Below are 21,568 nucleotides of genomic sequence, written 5' to 3'. Positions count from 1 at the left end.
AAGGTAAGATCAGTGTCCCCCCTGTACATATTCTTTCTAAAACAGATCCTAACCCAAATAATCCAATTGTTGAAGACATGTCAGACAATCAGCCACCTGAAAACCAACCTTCCACTTCTACTCCTGCTAAAGAAAAAGAAGAAGAGCCTCTAAAACTTGATTTGGAAAAAACTTCAGCCCATAATCCCACCCCTGAAGAGGAGAAAAACGCAAAAAATTCAGCTGTCCGAAATACAAAAACTTAGACCGAGAAACCTTTCAATCTTGAGACAGAAGTAGGCAAACTAAAAATAGCTATTCCATTATCAAAATTAGCTAAACATGATGTCTACAGAAGTCAAATCAGCAGATCACTCAAAATTTCTGTGAATGAAGATTCAGTAAACGTTTTCGATGACCAGCCTGAATTGATATTTGGCCCTGAAGTAAATGGAAAAACGGCAGAGGGAGAAGTTCCTCCTTTCTATATAGGTCTAACATACATGATAAAATACTCCATAACGCCATGTTTGATTCTGGTGCTTCCCATAACTTAATGTATAAATTTGTAATGGAGAAACTTGACCTTGACATCACCAAGCCTTATAAAGACCTTTTCTCTTTTGATTTAAATCAGGTTAAATGTTTGGGTTTAATCAAAGACTTATGTGTGTCACTTGTCCAATATCCTGCCAAAACCATCTTAATGGACATAGTAGTAGCTGATATTCCACCAAAGTATGGCATGTTATTATCTAGATCTTGGGGTGTAAAGCTTCAAGGATCTCTACAGTTAGACATGTCCTACGCTACTATTTCAGTGTTTGGTCAACCCAAGAGACTATACAGAGAAACCTTAATGAAGTATGTAGTAAGTAGCCAAGAGAAACCTCAAAAGTTCCCTATCTACTCAATACATTCAGACATTGATTCTTTTATCCTTTACAACACTGAAATTGATCCCCCACGCGAAATAAAACTCCTAGCAGGTAAAATAGAAGAAACAACAAATGAAAATTCTAGTGTCTGAATCCTAGAAATTTATGAAAATCATGAAACATCAGAGAAATCAGAAGAAACCGAAAAACCAGATCTCCCTATTGAGCAGATCCCTGAAACTCTAGATACCAATTATGAACACGAAAACCTTTGGTACTTAGAATTTGATGGTTCTGTGAATAAATTAGAAGCAGGGGCAGGGGTCTGGGTGCATAATCTCCAAAACAAACATGCTGAAGGTCATGCCTACAGATTGAACTTTAGCTGCACTAATAATATGGTTGAATATGAAGCTCTATTGCTGGGTCTTAAACTGATCAAGAAATTGGGAGCAACTAGAGTGTCGGTTGTAGGAGATTCTGATTTAATTATTCAACAGATAAAAGGGAAGTTCTTGACAAATGATCCCCGATTAAGAAAGTACAGAGAAATAGCTATAGAAATTCTCAACACATTCCTAGAAACTCAACTTGCCGAAATCCCAAGAAAACACAACTTGCAAGCTCATAGCCTAGCAATGTTTGCCAACACATGTAAATTACCATTTGAACCAAATCATCAATTCACAGCAGAAATTAGACACAGGCCAGCCATACCTGATAATGTAAAGAAATGACAAGTGTTTGACAGTGATAAACAGATCAACAATTTTTTAACCCTAGAAGAAGAATTTTCCAGCACTAACGTAGATGGAGATATAGTTAGTGAGTTTGATCCAGCAAATCGGATAGAAACAGACATTTCAGCAGAAAATGCAACTCAAATGCTTCATCTAACGAAATTTACCAAATAAGAAATCCAAGATCTGAAAGAAACAGATGTTGATGAGATTATTGAACGAGAATCTGAAAGTATCGATTTAAAAGACAATCATTTGCCCAAAGGATTGACTCATTTGGAAGATCTCTTTGATTTTAACGATATTCCAAAGAAACCTCAAATGGAACCTCCAAAAGCAGACATTGAAGACTTCAACATAGGAACTCAAGAGAGTCCAAAAATGGTAAAATTGTCCAAATCTTTGCCCCCTGATCAAAAACTAAAGTATGTTGAACTGATTAAAGAATTCCAGGATGTTTTTGCCTAGAGCTATGAGGACCTGAAGTCTTATGACACCTCTGTAATTCAGCATACAACACCCCTCGAGGAAAATCAAAAACCATTCAAACAAAAGCTCAGAAGAATCAACCATGTACTGCTCCCTTTAATTGAAAAAGAAATCAAACGAATACATGATGCGGGGATAATTGCTCCAATCAGATTCTCAGAATGGGTATCTAATTTAGTGCCTACCAGGAAAAAAACAGGGGAAATCAGATTATGCGTTGACTTAAGAAATCTAAACAAGGTTTCTTTGAAGGACAATTACCCTTTACCCAAGATGGATCATATCTTACAAAGAGTAGTGGGTGCTTCTAGGATTTCACTTTTGGATGGGTTTTCAGGTTTTAATCAGATTTTGGTTCATCCTCGTGACCAAGAAAAAACTACATTTACAACACTATGGGGTACGTTCAAATATGTTAAAATGCCATTCGGACTTAAGTATGCAGGGGCAAACTTTCAACAAGCAATGGACATAGCTTTTGCAAAAGAGATTCATGATTTCCTGGTTGTATACCTAGATGACCTCACTGTGTTTTCTAGATCAGATCAACAACATTTAGATCATTTGAGACAAGTGTTTTTAAAATGCAGAGAGTATGGTATTTCATTAAATCCCAAAAAGTCTTTGTGTGGTCTACAAGAAGGCAAACTATTAGGCCATATCATCTCCAAAGATGGCATCAGAATTGATCCTGCTAGAATAGAAGTTATTCTACAAATACCCCACCCCAGAATTGTCAAAGAACTTCAAGTTTTCCTAGGGAAGATTAATTTTTTGAGAAGATTTATACCTAATTTGGCTGAATTAATTAGATTGTTGAACAACATGTTAAAAAAGGATTCAAAGGTTAAATGGACAGTAGAGGCCAAGCAAGCATTTGAAGAAATTAAAATGGCTTTAACCAGAAAACCAGTCCTTACCAGTCCAAAGTTCGACAGAGACTTCATAATTTTCTCATTTGCATCAGAACACACTATAGCAACCGTTTTACTACAGAAAGATGATCAAGGATGTGAAAAACCCATAGCCTTTTTCAGTAAAGCACTTAGAGATGCACCTCTGAATTACAAAATCATGGAAAAACATGCCTATGCACTTGTGAAAGCTATTCAAGACTTCAGAGTCTATATATTGTACTCCCATGTAGTAGCTTATGTACCAAATGCTGTTGTCAAAGATATCCTGACTCAGGACGGAATTGAGGGCAAACGAGGTAAATGGATAGCTAAAATATTGGAGTATGATATAGAGGTAAAACCTACAAAGCTTGTAAAAGGACAGGGACTAGCTAAACTCATGACTGAAACAAACTTTCAAGCCCTGGATATTAATGAACTGGATAACGAACAGGAGATGGCGACTCCACAAATCAGCCAGGCCTTCTTAGAATCACCTTGGTATGCTGATATAATTCATGTATTATTAAACCTGCAGGCTCCTACAGGGTTATCCAGAACAAAGAAAAGGTTTTTAAAGATGAAAGCTTCAAAATTCTGTATTTTAGATAATGTTCTTTTTTGGAAAAATCATGAAGGTATTCTATTGAATTGTTTAATAAAGGAAGAAGCTGACAAAATTCTCAAAGAATTTCATGCAGGGGACTGCGGTTGACACCTTTACTGGAAGTCAATTACAGAAAAAATCCTAAGGGCTGGATTTTACTAGCCAACCTTATTCGCTGATGTAAAGAAGTTTGTCACTACTTGCCACAAATGCCAAATTTTTGAAGGCAAAAGGAAGTTGTTACCCTTACCCTTGAGACCAATTTCCACTGAAAGACCCTTTCAACAGTGGGGTTTGGACTTCATTGGAGAAATTCATCCTCCCTCTTCTTGCCAACATAAATGGATCCTTACTGCCACCGACTATTTCACCAAATGGATAGAAGTCATTCCTTCTAGACAGGCCAATGATACAGTGATCATAGGATTCTTAGAAACCAATATCTTGTTTAGGTTTGGCTGTCCCAAAAAGATCATAACCGACAACGTTGCTGCCTTCAAGTCCAAGAAACTGATAAATTTCTGCAACAAATACCATATCACTTTAGGCCATTCCATAGCCTATTACCCTCAAGGTAATGGTCTAGCTGAGTCCTCCAATAAAATCCTGATCAATATCATTAAGAAACTACTGGAAGAGAACAAGAAAAACTGGCACAAGAAGCTTACAAATGCACTATGGGCAGACAGGCTTACTACAAAGAGATCTATTGGAACTAGCCCTTATGAGTTAGTTTATGGCATGGAGGTTGTGTTTCCTTCATCTTTAGGAGTTCCTGTGATGAAATTACTACAAGAAGCACAGGTGGAACCCAATGGCATTCAAAGGAGAATAAACCAGACCATCCATTTGCAGCAGACCATAGAAGAAGTGCATCAAAAATCCCATATGTTACAAGAAAAGCTCAAGAAAATATTTGATAAAAGGACCAAAGCAGAAGACTTCTACATTGGAGACAAAGTTCTAAGGTGGGATTCCAGGAGAGAAGACAAAGGAAAACATGGGAAGTTTGACTTCCTATGGAAAGGGCCATTTATCATCCATGCATTGCAAGGCAGCAATACTTACTTTCTGAAGAGCCTGGATGGTACAGAAACAGTAGATGGACCAGTGAATGGCCGAATGTTGAAACATTACTTTGATCCAGTTTTTTAATGTATTCTGACTCTAACATGTACATACTATATCCTTGATAATGTCACTGTTGGGATTGGATGGTAACTTGTTGCAGTTAAAGCCCGAAGAGAAGGCCCTAAGCTTCACAAGTGTGTTGTCATACATACAATAAAGCAACTAGCAAAGGAAAATTTCAGAGCACAGCCTAAGCTATTCAGAAGGCCATCTGACCTGCTGTTCTTGACTTTCCACCAGGGAAAGCCATCCCCATGTGGAGCCACTGTTATACTCCTAGACCAATAGGTGTCATATTTCATGATTGATTGGTTGAGCTCTGTAAATATGTTCATCCTTTCCTTGCTGTAAAGTTTTCCATATTATCAAAAAATCAAAAATTAAAAAAAATGTAAAGAGGGTATGCTCTAAAAGAAAAATCAAAGGGAAAAAAGAATAAAATGGTCAAAAGAAAAAATGAGAAGAAATGAACCCCAAATAAAAAAGACCAAGAAATTACGCAAGTCCAAAATGCCACTACTATTTCATTTTTCTGTATATAAAGCATTGTGTGCAGCTTGTTGAACTTTATGCTACAATTGGTGAATGGCCAAACAGCTTAATCTTGGCCAGTTCATGTTTGAATTTCCTGTTTTATAGATAGAGAATAAAATTTGTCCAAACTGTTTAATCTTGGCAGATAATTAGATAGGTAGAGAAGCAAAGGAGCTCAATTGTTTAATCTGAGCCCTTGGAAGTAATAAGTGCAGACTTAGGTAGGCTTACCATGCAAGAGAAAAAAAAAGTTGAAAAGGGTTTGCTAGTCCAAGTGTATCCAATGAAAGAAGGAAAAAATGTTAGGCAAAGTAGGCAGGGTAGGTAGACTGCTGTTGCAGAATGTGATAGATTTTGTCTCTCAAAGTGTTAATCTTACCTCTATCACAAGTGCCATGACATTGTTTTTTTATGCAGCTCAAGCGAGGCAGATTTCATAACTAACTCCCCTTCATACTTCTCCCGAAACACTTACTAATTTCCCCCCTTCAAATATTAAGATCTGCTTAAATATCACTCACGAATCGTTCATCTCATTTCAAGAGGCATTTCCTAAGTAAATTCCCATTTCACTTAGGAAAGTACATTGTATCACCATATGAACCCCTTTTGTCACCCTAATGCCTAAGTTTAACTACAAAAGCCAATTGCTTTAAACTTAGCGCTATTTTCGATTCATTTTTGTCATATTAACCCTAATGTTATTATATAACTCCCATGCAAATTGTTCCCTATCCCGTATTATGTATATATAATAAAAACTCCAAATAATTATATATCCCCGCCCCCGGTTAAGCTATAACCATAGTCATTGTACAAATGAGGGTTATTAAGTTCACCTGGAATTTATTAATAACCTCCCCGCGCACAATCAGGGATTAATTAACCTCCCGTTAATTAATAGCCACTACCCCCAACCCAATCAAAACAGTGCCCGGATATTAAAAACATTGGTTTAATATATCGGGCCCATGCATTAACTCCCTGCCATATTCTATGAGCGCCCACCGTCCGATCAACCCTCATCCATCTGACGGTCCGCGATCATTTCGCGACCCCCCTAACTGCCGAGCTTCAACTCTCGGGGAACTGGCGGTATTGCCCCCGTACCTCTGCCATGCGTCACTCTCCCGGCGTGCTCGCTCCCTCCCCGCCCGAAACCGCCCAACCCCAAAAGCGGTGCGGGCGAAACTGCTTACCTCCATCCACCGCCACCTTCTGCTGATGTCACCACCATGTCACCTGCCATGACCTCAGCCATGTCGTCTGTCCCGTACTCCCACTGACGTCATGCTTACGTCATCCGTCCTTCAAATCGAAAATTGCCGCCAAAACTTCATTTTGTCAATAAAAGGGTAAAAATATCATTTTTCCTATGTTTTTCTGTATATCGCGCTCCAAGCGTAAAAGCAACCAAAATCAAATGTTCCAGGTTCAGACCACCTCCGACCAAAAAGGGCTACACCGACAAGCTCACGACCATTCAAACTACAACATGCAATGTTCCTCTGAAAACACAGGTACCTTTTCCAACTATCTCCAGACAAATCGGCTATCAGTGCATCATTTACCGTGGTTTCTTAGCAAATCTCCACAGAACTCGACATACCAGCCACGAAGATATCCATAGCCGCGCTTTTGTCCTTCGAAAAAGGGAAATTTTAGGTGAAATGCTAGACAACCAAAGAAGGTCGGTTCAACATTAAAGAGCATAAAAAACAAGTCAAAGAGTATCAGTTCGAGCATTAAAGTGTATCAGTGCAAAATTAAAGGCAGGAGATAAAAGTTAAAGACTATCAGATCGAAATTAATGCAGAGTTAAGACAAACAGCCGGCGCAGAGCTACTACAGCTGCAAGCCGAACCCTAAAGGCCTGCATCCAACACGACATTAGTTATCTTCCTCGAACCGCTTCTATGTTACTTGTAAACTAATTTAGGTTAAAACTAGATATTATCTCACAGCTGTGAGGAGATATTGATTGTACATATTTTGTTGTATAAGTACCCCCTCCATTAGAGTTTTGGAGAGGTTGCGTGTGTGTAGACTTCTTAGACTTTGCTGTAACTCAGATACTTTGGAATAAAGATCTGTTAGAATCAACTGTTGTTTTGGCCCACTGGATGAAGAATTGAAGTAGAGGACTTGTCATAGAATTCTTGAATCAATCTTCGGATCAATAAGTCCCTTATATCTTGTGTTTTACAGTTTTCTTGCTTACTATATCATCTGTGTTTCATAATCTGAATGGTAAAGAAAAAGATTAATTCAGAATTTGCTTAAATACACTCTGTTTTCAGTCTTTATTATTCTCTGTGTTTTCTTCATAATTAGCATAAACAGTGAATTCTTAATTGCTCCTGTTTCGTGATTCTCTCATGTTGATTATTTGGTGAAGAATTCTTAATTGCTCCTTGTCAATAATCATCCATTTTCCCTCTTTTCAATATGTTGAAGGATTCTTAATTGCCCTTCACCCATTTGAGCCCATTCCATCTGCTTCAAATCTTTTATTTGTTCCCTGTTTGACTACCTTGTTCTGTGAAGCCATCTTCTGTCAAGAGACCGAATCCAGAAAGCCTGTTTCTTTGACTCCATCATGCCCAATGGACTGAACTAACTGTTTTACCTCACAGTTCTATTGGATCTCACCACCCAAACTCAAAGCAAAACCCTTGAACTTCATAACTAGCCTAACACCTTCAAAAGCAAAGCTAAATCATAAAGAGAGAGCCCTCTCTGGGTATAGATTGGCTAGAGTCTGTATCTAAAAAGATTGGTCTGTGGTTACCTCGGGCGTATTCCCTTTCTTACAACTTTTGGGAACAACCTGAGAGATAACAACAGGTTCTTCAAAAACCCAAAATCGCCATTTCCTCAGAGCTCCGCAGACACCCCTAGAGGTTAATATTACTCAACAACATATATATCTTTTATTTGCATTCATGCACAATTCTTGGCCAACTAACATCATTAATAGTAAAAAGCTTTGTATGATCCTCCCTTGAACATTATTAATACTAAACAACCTAAAAGGAGGATCATAATCAAAATAAATATACTTCAAAAAGCAAAGCTTGACAAAATATTGAGAGAGATGATGCTTGTCCTTTATTACTCTCAAATTTAAACTAAATTATAATATATACATTGTTAGCAACTTTCAAGAATATTTGTTGCTTAGAAATATGCACATTACTCTTTATTTAATTTATTTCGAATTTTCTTCCGCTCATAAGCTATATATTCTTTAGCTATGTTTGTGGTCAATGATCTCAACATCTTAAACACTTCAATACTAAAACACATTTTAGTATCTTTCTCAATAGTCCTTCTTTATATTCCATCCAACTAATTATAAAATATAAGTGCATCCAAGGAATTATAAAGTATAAGTGCCTCTAAATATTTGCAAATAATTTTTTTTCATAAAATATTAATAAATAATTTTGGTTGATTTTAAAGAGGTTTCACAATCACTATTTTTTATTTTTTTTGTGTTACTTGTACATCAAAAGATTTAATAATTAATCTTATTTATTTGCAAAAGAATATAAAAATTATACTCATTAATATAAAAAATTCCATTTATATTTATAGCGTAATAAATAATAAATAAAAAAGTTATAAATTTATCATTCCTTTTATGTTATTTTAATCATTATAGTTGGTGAACTTTATAATCATTCATATTATAATCTCGATAAACCTCATGGTAATAAATTTATTTATAATGTAATATTAAAAATTATATTTTTCATTTATAAAATTAAAATGTTTTTATTTTATTAAAATTATATTTTAAATAAATAAATAAATTTATTTTAAAAAGATTAAAAGTATTTAATTTACATTTTTAATACATTTTAAATAAAATTAATTAAAAATGTATTTGGAAAAATCCAAAATTTAAATTTAAATTATATTTTCAATTCTTTTTTCAAATTCAATACAATAAAAAAAATTAACTACAATTAAAATTTATTCTATATATATTTATAATCCAATAAAAATAACAATTTATTTTTTAGGAGTCAAGATTTATCTAAAAGCATTATTTATTTATGAGTGGAGATTTGTATAGCTATTCATATTGTCAGAATTTTTCTACACAGCTCATTCCGAAAGATTCTGACAATTATTTATTTGTTTTTTAATGGCTTCATGCAAAAAGTGAATCAAATGAATTTGGTCTTTTTCACTATTTTGTCATTTATTTACTTTAATTTAGCTATATCTAAACTAAGCCACAATATGCGAACTTGTATTTTTTTTTGTTACAGTGGAATAGGCAACTGGAGCAGCCTCGCGACTCGCGTTAGACGGGGTCGATTCTGACCACTATCTCTATAACCACTGGGAACTGCGCCCGCCCCTCTCTATAGCGCCGGGTTAGTCCGGGGGAATTGATGATCTTCAGTACAGAGCCCGCCTTTCTAATGAACTTCACCGCGTTTCGATTACCAACTCGCCTACCCCCGTGGGGCTGATGCAACCTTGTATTTTAATATGATATGTATATTATGATTTTCTTTTATCTAAATTTTTTTGATAATTTTATTAATAAAAACAAAATTACAATATAAACAAATTGAATTTAAAAAATATTTACCTCTAACATCTAATGCCTACATATATACTTTATACTAGGTTGTAGAGATGGATTTTATATTATGTATATATTTTTCTATTTTTAGTTTTATGTAATTTAGTCAGCTCAAAATGTTTTTATTATAATTACCATTATTATTATTTTTATTGTATTTTAATTTTAATTTTAATTTTATTTTGACCTAGTCAAAATGTTACAAACATTTACATCACTACAACATTTGTCCAACAACTTTTTGCTTTTAGATTTAATTTAAAAAATGTTATAAAATAAAAAATATTTTGATTTGATATGAGTTATGGTTTTTGGGCAAGTGGTATTGATAAGCCATGATATTGTAATAAAGCCTATTTACAAGTTAATAATATCTATTGTAAAATGGGGTGAATATCCATGGTTATGCTTGTTATATTGTATGTTTATTGTAAGTATTAAGTTTTAATTTTAAAAAAATGTTATAAAATTAATTATTTTTTTTTTCATAATTTTTTCCTTTTAAATTTTGAAATGACTTACAGTTTTTGGGTATGTGGTATTGATAAGCCATGGTATTGTAAAAAAGTATATTTAAAAGTTAATAATATCCATGGCAAAGTGGAGTAAATATTCATGATTAAAAATATTGTTATATTGTAAATATTAAAATTGTATATGCTTATTAATTTAAATATGGTTATGAAATCGTTATTTTAATTTATATAGTAAAATGAATGTTAATTTATAACTAATATTTACATTTTTTTTCCTATGACCTCCCGACTGGCGGGGTACTTAACAACGAGGACTTGGCCAGTTGAGCTAAGCCTTGGGGCTTACTACTATTTACATGTTATATTGTAATGTGATATGATATTATGATTTTTTTTAGTTTTTTTAGTAATTTTATTAAAAAATAAATAAATAAAAATTGAATTTAAAAAATATTTACATCTAACATCTAATGCTTACATATCTACTATATATATTGTTGTATAGCACCTCTCGGCACAAAACCAATTAATTCAAATGTCAGTGACCCGATCAAGCCAATTTACTTTCATCCAAGTAAGATAAAAGTTGCTTCTATTCAACATATATGTCATGTGAAATGTGGACTTGTTTTAAAAAGAATGTGTTTAATAAACCACACCATTAAAACATAAAGATCAAGGCCAATGGATGGCAATGCCATATAATATAGTAAGACATAAATTAATTTATGTCTTAAGAGGAGTTTTTTTTGTTGTTGGTGGTGGAGGATTAGAGGATCCTCCAATTATTGATAAAGAACTCACGATCATTCTAAATAGATTTTCAATTAGTTATGAGGTTGTTCAAGTTTAAAGATGGTTAAAAATATGGTAAGAAATTTGTTAGATTGAAAAACATTGGACAATTAGATATAGTTAAGTTTTTGAATTATTTTCATAAATAATATAATTAATGTTGTGTTATTGATGGTTTTTGGAGACCAGCATGAGCTTGCTAGTTAGTGATTACTGATGTTCCCTAAGCTTGCTAGTTATTGTTTACTAATGTTCCTTATTCATTGTAGAAGGAATCCCAATGTAAAATGAGTGAGTTAATAAATGGATAGTTTCAATCTTTTAAATAATTTTATTTTTTAGCAAGGGAAAATTCTTGCTTGAATTATCTTCTTCTTTTTTCCCTTAAAGCTCTAGGTCGTTGATTAAATTTTTTATATAGAAAATTCCATGGTTAAAGTTCTCATCAATCAAATGTAACTATACATGTAATGACCCATCTAAAATTACAGGGAGAATAAAAATATTAGCATGCATATGATAGCTACATATGCATGCATTGCACTAGTATAAATTTTAATTGGCTATGAAGAATGTCTAAATATAGATAAATGAATTAATATTAAATTAAATACACAACTATCAAGAATATAATGAATGTGTTAAGTCTATAATTATATAAAACTTAATAAACATACTAAACTAATATTATAATTAATAAACCATTTATTAACAAACCATTTAATATAAAAATTGAGACTGACTCTAATCTTATTTGATTATATGGATTTGTATTGAAACAAAAGGGCACCAACGACTTGACAACTTGCTGTATTTAAGGACATCTCTAATTAATAAAACCATGTCAACAAAACTTGGGAAACAAATAAATCGACCCAACCTCAGCTTTTGATTGTAATCATTTTAAGAGATATATATGTGAAGGATGACGATTGCCTTAAATCGTAAAGACCATCCATTACAATTTAAACACCTGAGAACAACAACGACTGAGGTGGATAAAAGCCATTCATCGCGATGGTAGGTGGAGAACCAGTTGAAACAAAAAATGATTTTTCTATGGAAAGGCGATGAGGAATTTTTGTGAAGAGGAAGAAACTTCTTCAATACAAAGGGGGTTCTTTGTTGAGGAAAACAGGGGAAGAAAACAAAAGTTACATAGAAGGAGGAGGGGTAAAAATTGAGGGACGAGCTTGGGGCTTGATTTTCAACTAAAAATTTGGAAACTTTAGCACTGTTCTTGAAGTTTTGGGCAGGGGGGCCAAAAGACTTTGATCTTGAAATCCTCTGGGTTTGGGAACCAGAGAGGTTGATCCTAGATAGGCAGGGAGGAATTGGTTGGTTTGTTAATGAAAGCAAAAGACATAGAGCAACATTAGCTAGGGATTGACATCAGATGAGAGAAATAGATAGGTACTTGTATTTAATTTGATAGAATTTACATGGAACGTTGCTTCTATATTTAAAAATGAAAATTAAGCCTTACAACAAATTTGAAGGAAAATTTTTGTTATAAAGATGAGTTTGTTCACTTATTAAATTGCTCCCAACCAATGTTTTTAACCTTTAAACAAATTTTATTTGACATTTTGACTTATATATTCTTTTCTACATAATGTTTTGTGTGTGTGTATATATATATATATATATATATATATTTGGTCAAGTAAGAGTGGAACCTTCAATTAACTGAACAAAGATTACATATGGTACACGTCTTTACAAGCGTAAAGACCAACAAAAGACAAACCAGTTGAAAAACCAGCAAACAACTAGGTTAACAGAACCCAAAACCTTGCATACAAACCACAAAATCCCCTTGGGCATAAATCCTAAGTGAGCAGATTACTGATCACTCCTTAACTCTTCTCCGTCAAGTCTTTCCTCTCAATCTCCCCAATTCTATCCATCAAAATCCACCATCGATCTACCTTTCAATCAGACGATAGATACTCACTTCGATCAACCGAGATCTCCCGAGATCCACCATCAATCTAGCCTACAAATGGACAGTAGATACTCACTCCGAACAACCGAGAAACTTCCAAGATCCATCGTCGAGCTAACCTTAATCGGACAGTAGATACTCCCTCCGATCAACCAAGATGCACGTTGATCCTGTGACGTTGATCAACACCCTTTTGATCTGACAGTCCATAGGATATCGCTTCGGAAACATACACGATAATTATCTGCTAAACAGACCCAATCTAGATTATAACCTTGGTCTAAAAAAATATTGGGTCCGCTCAACCCCTTAACCTCTGATCAAAAGGAAAACCGATATCCATGCGATATCGAAGGCCCTCACAACCTGTGGTCTGCGGCCCTTCAACAAGCACGATGTTTAACACATCCTCTAATCTGTTAGTTGGCTACGGTGAAAGCAGCAACGATAGGATTGACGGAAAGGAACCCCGCCAACTCTTCACCCAAGCTCCAGGACTTCCGCACTTGCCCACACCCGCTAGTCTCCCTCCTGCTTATTTTCCATGGTCTAGAAGTACTCGATGTCTTTTGCCGCCTGTCGATGACAATCATCCCTCAGTTTACCCGAGGGTGTAGAATCCCAATCATATCAGATATAGCTCTCCTTGCACATCACGCCTTCATTCGCTAGACGATCAGCGAAAAAATTTGCTTCCCTTCGCACATGAACAAAACTGACGGTCCTCAGGATCCACAAGTGGGAGTGAATATGTTGAAAGACTTACGAGAGCCTCCAATGTTTCGACACTTTTTCAGGTTTCGTTCCATTACACATTTTCTTGGCCGCATTAATGACCAATTCCGAGTCCGCTTCAATGATGGCATTGTGTAAATTTAACTTAATCAGGCTTTCCAGGCATTGTTCTAAGGCCATTAGCTCCGCCATGTTGTTAGTGGTCATCCCCAAATGACTCTGGAAGATATCCTTTATGCTCCCATGTTCATCTCTTATGACACCTCCAAATCCCGCCATCCCTGGGTTGCCCTTAGAAGCCCCTTCAATATTGATCTTCAAAAATCCATGAGGAGGAGGCTGCCATAAATCTTTACTAGTAGTTGGTTTTCTCATTCCCTTAACAATTCTGAGGGGAACCAGAGAGTGGAGATCCAACTGCCTCAAGACGTGAGCCTCCTGGGCCGAAGGGGAGTCCTCAGGAATTTTCCACGTAAGGGCTCTTACTGTATCTTTGATTTGTCTTAGAATTTGGACTATGACATTCTGGGTCGAGCCAATTATATTCTTGAAAATCCTGCCATTGCGTTCTTTCCAAACATCCCATTTAATAAAGCCCGGAACCAGTGTCCAAGCCATGTTAATGATTTCATTACCGGAAAGGTCTTTCCTCCAATTCTTCAAGGTGTTGGTGATGCTGAGTCTGTCTTTGTCAGTTTGCCTGAAGACTGAGGTCGCCCAATCCCACAAGGTAGAGGTGAAGGGGCAGAGGTTTAGTAAATGCTCCATCGTTTCTTCCAGTAAGCCACAGAGATGGCATTTGGATGGGCCAACAAATCCCCTTTTCCAAAGATTCTCCCAGGTGAGAATTTTCTCATGGTGCACTAACCACATGAATAATTTGACTTTCATCCACTGCAGGTTCCTCCAAAGGTTATTCCAAACCTGGTCAGGGTTTGAATAATCGAAACCAAGGGCCTTGCATTTAGCTTCTTAGAGGTTGAAAGTGCCTTCAGTGTTTCTACCCCATCTCAGTTGGTCAAACGAGGAAGACACTAAAATCTTCCTCTTCTCCAAGTCAAGTGCAAGGGAAGCCGCCCGGGCTTTCAAAGGACTCTCTTCACTGTAACCAAGATTCTTCCACTTTCACCATTTTTCATTGTCCCTTACCTGATCCCAGAAGTCACTGACCATGAGTAAACCTTTGTTATCAGTGTCATTTTTTAGAGCAGTTAGTTCTTCTCTAAACAAATTTGGTTCTTGTTGCCAGTTGTCCTCCCAAAACTGAGCAAGGTTACCAGCTCTGATCTCCCAGAAACTATGTTGCTGTACCACACCTCTATTCTCCCAAACAAGGTTCCAAATGTGGGAGCCCTTGATGAGCCCTAACATTTTGATATGATCCTTCTCGTGCCAATTGCTTACATATTTCTTCTTCCAAAACCTAGCCCAAGGAGTTGCTGATTCCTTGAGCGACCTCCACCACAATTTTGCTCCCGAAACTCTGCTTAGGATTTCAAGGTCATGAAGCCCCAAACCTCCATGTGCCTTAGGTTTGCAAAGCTTGTCCCATGCTACCAACGACCACTTCTTTTTCTCTTCCCCTTTGCCCCAAAGAAAATCTCTTTGAATACTTCTGATTTGTTGTAGGACACCTTTGGGAGCAGGGAGAGCTGAAAACATGAATATGGGTATAGCCTGTAGGACAGCCTTTGTAAGCACAAGGTGCCCCGCCAAGTTTAAAGACCTGCAGGTCCATTTCCCGACTTTGTCCTGCAGTTTATTGGTGACTGGTTCCCACACTCCCTTACTTAGAGGTTTGTCAGTAAGAGGTATTCCAAGGTACTTGGAAGGTAACTGAGCCCTTTGAAACCCAAGAATTCTGGTGAGGTTCCTCTGAATAGCAATGTCAGTATTGAAAAAAGAACCTTTGATTTGTCAAGGCTTACCTTTGTACCAGCCGCCAAAGCAAAGTCGTTCAGGATTTGTTTGAAAGCTCTGGCTTCCTTAACCGTAGGAATGCCCTGCAGCATTGTATCATCCACAAATTGTTGGTGAGTGGAGGCATCCCCTTCCAGGGTAAGTTTCAGACCCTGGATTCTTCCTTTAGCATTTGCCATTTTGATCGCTCTGCAAAGTCCTTCCATCATGAGAACAAAGAGGAAGGGGGAGAGAGGATCCCCTTGTTTGAGACCCCTAGAGGGAATAAAGGTTCTAGATGGAGAGCCATTAAGCAGTGTTGAGAAGCTAGCCATGGATACAAGGGCCATAACCCATCTTATCCAGTTGTGGTCAGAGCCATAAGCTCTTAGCACTTCCTTAATGTATGCCCAACTTAGCTTATCATAAGCCTTTGCTAGGTCCAATTGCATGATCATACCAGCTTGCTTATTGCTCTTAAGAGAGTGTACCACCTCGTGAGCTTATATGATGTTGTTGAGAATCTATCTTCCTTCCACAAAACTAGTTTGCTCCTCTGAAACAAGATCAGGAAGAAGAGGCTTGAGTCTGTTAGCGATCACTTTGGAGATAATTTTGTACACCACATTACATAAGGCTATGGGTTTGAATCTGTCCAGTGTCATAGCTTTTTCATGCTTTGGAATCAAAGCTATTAAAGAGGCATTAAGAGCTTTCAAAACAGTTTTGGATCTCCTAGGGTCTTCCACAACTTCAAGGATATCTCGTTTGACTATTTTCCAGCAAACTTTGAAGAAATCCACATTGAAACCATCAGGGCTCGGAACTTTCCCATTTTGCATCTCATTGATAACTTTACTAACCTCCTCCTTCGACACTAGCCTGTTAAGATTTCCCTAGTTACAAGCTTAGGAATGAACTTTGTGAATTTGGTGATGAACCGTGATCTGTCTACAAGAGGCTCCTCTACTATGCTCAAAAAGTGTTGAACTAGGACAAATTCTATTTCTATGTGTGAGACAAGCTCTCTCCCATGAGAATCTTTAAGTTTGGAAATTCTATTATGGGATCTATGATCCAAGGTTGATCTATGAAAAAACTTCGTGTTTCTTTCTCCTTCTCTAATCCACTGCACCCTCGATTTCTGTCTCCATAAAATCTCCTCTTGTATACACCGATCTTCCCATTCGTTCTGTAGAGAGTCAACCTGAATTTTTCTTTCCTCAGTAAAACCCTCTGAGATGTTGATCTGATTAATCTCCTGGATTTTCTGCTCAACTTCTTTTTTGGCTTTAAAAATATTTCCAAACTCTTGTTTGTTCCAATCTTTAAGCCTAGATTTGATGTGTTTGAGCCTCTGTTGTAGTATGAACATTTTGGTGCCTTGAACGAGCCTTTCTTCCGTTCACCATTTGTCAATATTTCTGGTGAAATCAGGGTGAGAGAGCCAGATATTTTCAAACCTGAAAGGTTTGTTCCTCGGTGTTCCCATAAAAGAAGCTTCCAGCTGAACAGGCCAGTGGTCCGAGCCTCCAAAGGGAAGGATTAAAGCTGACATATCAAGGCCTGTGATAAGGAGTTCCTTTGAGATTATGAATCTGTCCAACTTAGAGGCGACTTGAGAAGCCCCTCCTCTCTTATTATTCCAAGTAAACATGCCATTTGTTGTTTCTACGTCCACTAGCCCCATGTTATTCATGAAGTTCTGGAAGGAAATAGAGTCCCTACCTAGTTTTCTTGTACCGCCTTTTTTCTCTGTAAGAGATATGATCATATTGAAATCCCCTGCCAGAATCCAGGGTATATCAGGATATCTCTCCCTAAGTTTCTCAAGGGAGGTGAGAAGCTTTAGTTTGTCTTCTAATTTTTGAGGACCATAGACGTTGGTGATCATGTAGATCTCCTTATCCCCCAACGGTTGAATCACCATCAATAGATAATTCCTAGAAGCTTCAGCATCCAGATTCCAAGTTTTTGAGGATCCCATAGGGTGAGAATCCCCCCCGCCGAGTTATCTGCTTTAACCTCTATATACTCATACTTGATTAACCACTTAGAGTGTATCTCTCTGATCTTGTCCATTGAACATTTTGTTTCCTGAATAAATATCATATCTACGTTTTCTTCTTTAATTCGATTGCTAAGATTTCTTTGTTTCCTTCTACTTCCTAGACCCCTTATGTTCCAAGTTGTAAGCTTCATTAAGAAAGGTTTGTAAAGGAGTAACTGGTAAGATCCTTCATCTTATCTGAGTTAATCATAAGTTTCCCACATTCGGACAATAACTCGTTCTGTTTGTTCCTTCCACTTTTCCTACCGGGGTTCTTTGAAGAAATCATCAGTGTATCCTCCATCGTTTTCACTCCCCTGTTCTCCTGGCTGTCATGGTGTCTTTTTACTACAGAGCACTTTGATTGTGATCTCCAGAGGAAGAGTTGTTGAACCCTGTCAAAATCCTCTTTAGGCAGAGAGTCAACCCCTTTCTTGATTCCCTGCTGCAGAAAATTTTCTAGATCTAGATTCTCTCTCTTTAGAATCTCCTGCAGTTACTGGTCTTTCGTTCCTGCCTCACTTGGGGTCATCTCCCGGTCCCTGCTGAGCTCCATCATGCTTGGCACATCATCCGTTTGTTTGTTGTTTTCTGTTATATCCTCCATGTTAGCATCCTCTTCCTTCTCATTGGGATTTTTCTCCGATTCCTGGGTTGTCCCATTGATTTCGACTTCTTCTTCTAAGATCTTGAAACTATTGTGGTTTGATTGCCTGTCTTCAGTGCCTTTCTTTTGGTACCTCTTGCCTCCTTTCCCTTTACCCCCAACCTTAATAAAGCCTTCGGGATCCTTGCCTGTAGTGGCTTTCTTGTTGTTTTCCGTCTTGTTCAATGGGCAGTCCCTGTATAGGTGTCCATGTTCATGGCACTTATGGCACCTGAATGAGGCGTGTTCATAATTAACCATCTGCACCCATTCCTCGTCATACGCTTCCAAAATGATTGCATCCGGAAGTGCCCCGGATAAGTCCATTTCCACACATATCCGGGCGAAGGAAGTATTTTGGCTCTTAGAGTAGTTTCTGAGATTTTTATAAAATGCCCTAGCTTATTACCTATAGCCTTTAGAGACTCTGACAACCAATAATCTGAAGGAAGGGAGTAGAGTCTTATCCATACTGACACCGAGGTGAAAGTGTCTCGTTTTGGGACAAAGTTCATTACCCATGGTCTCATGTAAAGGCCTGCAGACGTGTAAAAATAGGGTCCTCCCTGAAACACTTTGTCTTTGTCCTCTAAGCTTGTGAACACCGCCGTGAAGAAACCCTTGGACCTAAGGTGAAGGTCTATTTTCCCTTTTGGTTTCAAGTGGTTCCTTATCCATGCTTGCAAAGCCTTCTCCGTCGGCCACATCCCCATAAATTTACAGATAACAACATATTCCGCCATGTGTTCTCTGTGCACCTGCAATGCTGGGTCACTTAAAACAACTCGAGGAATAGTGGTCGCCTTGGGTCTACATCCCCCTGATGTATTCATGGAAGCAACTTTCTAACTGCTATTCTCTGTCTTCTTCTCCGTACCGACTTCCTCATGGTTCTCTTCCTGTTCTTGAGGTTCGATGGTTTCCGATTTTTCTTTATTCGTAACCTCTATTGCCACCTCTGCTGGTTTCTTGAAGCATTGGGATCCAACTCCCTTGCTTATGTCCGCAACCAGTTGATTGTGGGAGGGAGCATACCTCCCTCCTCCGCACCCCGCCATGGTAACCAGCTACACAAACCCTAAGGCAAACCCTAAATCTAATTTGCAGAGCTGCCCTCTTGGTTTGATTAATTATTCCCAGTTTCTTGTCTAAATATATATTATTTAACAACAAATTATAATAAAATATTATATAATATTGGAATCTCACTCTTTTTTGTATTAAGTTAACAAGACATAACTAAAAATTGAGGTTAACAAAAATATAAATATGTAATGGTTAGATTAATTAGTGATAAGTTGGAGTAATTAATATTAAGTTAACAATGACATAATTAAAAATTGAGATTAACCAATATATCAATATGTTATAATTACATTAATTGGTGATCAATTGGAGTAATTGAAGCTTATGATTAAATATTTTAGTAACCATTATAATATCAAAAAAGCATATTTAATCAGTGAGCAGATTGTAACATTCAATATCCATGACATTGATATAAAGACATAAAAACATGAGAGAAAATTATGGAAATATGTTAACATCGATTTCTTAGCATTGTATTTCAAAAAATTTGTTGGAAGGTTGAGCCAACTCATCAATTATTTAAATAAGAAAAAAAATAAATTATAAAAAACAAAAAAACAATTTGAATAAAAAAACATAAATTGTAAAAAACAAACAAAAAACTTATAAACCATATTACCATAAACTATTTTTAACATCATAAACATTAAAATATCTTTTCCTTTCATTTAAACCACTGGATTAGCCCACCCAAGCTCATTACATTTCCAACGTTGTTACTCGGTGTAACCAAAAAGCTAATGAAGACCGAAAGATGCACAACCTCCAATCGCGATGGTTTTTTATCCCACTTTTAAAAACAGGAAAAAAGGAAGTTTAGGTGAGTTATGCCAATTGTTAATTTTCAACTCACTGAAATCAAAAGGAATTTGCGTTGCAATGGAAAATGCTCGTTGGCGTCTCCTCTGAAGATTTGACAAACAAATGCGTGGGGTTCCTGTATATGACACACCAATTAAAATTAAATACCCACGCAACGCCCAGCTCTCAGTTCTGATTCCACAATTTTGGATGTAACGAATAGAATGGCTGGCCATTATCAAAACCTTCTTACTGCCCGGAAAAATCACGTTAAATTTCCGCATTAAGAGAGAAATTTCAGTAACTTCGGAGTCGCAGGAATTTGCGAAGAGTTTCACCAAAGGTATGGATGGTATTTCGTGTTTTCAGCTGATTTGAGTGCTCAATTTTTGTAAAAAGATTCAACGATGCCCATGTTTTTTATTTTTATTTTTATTTGTTTTTGGGGTTTCATGTTTCTTTCTAGCAATCAAATTAAGGCATTAAGGCAGACATAGAGTAGACCCCGTCGATACATTTTTCTGATTATGCCTTTTTCTTCAAAAACGTTATTGCGTTCCTCGGATTCGACCTCTACACCATAAGCTGGCAATTGACCCCATCTAACCTGTAGAATAACCCCTCTTTATGAATATTTTTTATCATATGGCTTTTGATTACAAACCTGTGTTTTATTTTTATCACGTGGGCGATCGTTTCCCGGGACTCCAACCTGGGTCGTTGTGGTCATAAGTTCCCTCACTTACCAATAGACAACAGCCCCATCGAGTAATCAGACATGCCTTGGCCCGAGCTTTTCTTCTGTAATTGTGGTAGGCCTTGAATTACAAGTCTACTTGTGATTGACGTTGAATTATACAGGTCTAATGTTCATGGTTCTGCACATTTTTGTGACTTGTAATTTTTTAGGTTGTTAGTGACATATTGGTTGTCTTTTTTCATTGAAATTATAGTGGCGAGATTTGATTACGAAGACGTATTTAAATACAATTGTTATGAAAAAAATTCCACAACGAAAAAATCCAGTACGGATCCATACAGAAGTATACATATCAGAGATTTGAAAATGTATTTAGAAGAATTTCAGTATCACAAACACGCAATGAACCATGAAAAATATTCATTCTTCAAAGAATTTGCAACGTGGTTTATATTCATAGATTTCTCCCCTTTTTTTGAATCTTTTTGAGGTTTTTGGGCTGTTTCTGGCGCTTGTAGGTTGAAGATAGTAAAAAATAGGTTGACTGTACCATATCCGTAGTGTATGAA

The 21,568-nt window shown here is 36.6% G+C and overlaps 1 protein-coding gene across 2 annotated transcripts in view; it reads left to right on the top strand.

Annotated features, from left to right (window-relative positions):
- Nucleotides 1-21,568, top strand: part of LOC149200816 (uncharacterized) — a 118,519-nt gene that overhangs the window by 40,887 nt on the left and 56,064 nt on the right. Inside the window, exon 1 of one of the 2 annotated variants that reach the window (XM_089399639.1) lies at nucleotides 20,224-20,642. The exons of the other annotated variant lie outside the window; for it this stretch is intronic. The gene's annotated coding sequence lies outside the window, so the exon portion shown is untranslated. Of the gene's footprint in view, nucleotides 1-20,223; nucleotides 20,643-21,568 lie in introns of those variants that run through there. 2 annotated transcript variants of the gene reach the window in all.

The sequence above is a fragment of the Pinus tabuliformis genome, chromosome 2_1 (genome assembly GCF_031772625.1).
Source record: "Pinus tabuliformis cultivar Carrire ecotype Pingquan chromosome 2_1, CPIR1, whole genome shotgun sequence".
Classification (NCBI taxonomy): Eukaryota; Viridiplantae; Streptophyta; class Pinopsida; order Pinales; family Pinaceae; genus Pinus; species Pinus tabuliformis.
This window is presented reverse-complemented; position numbering and strand designations above follow the sequence as displayed.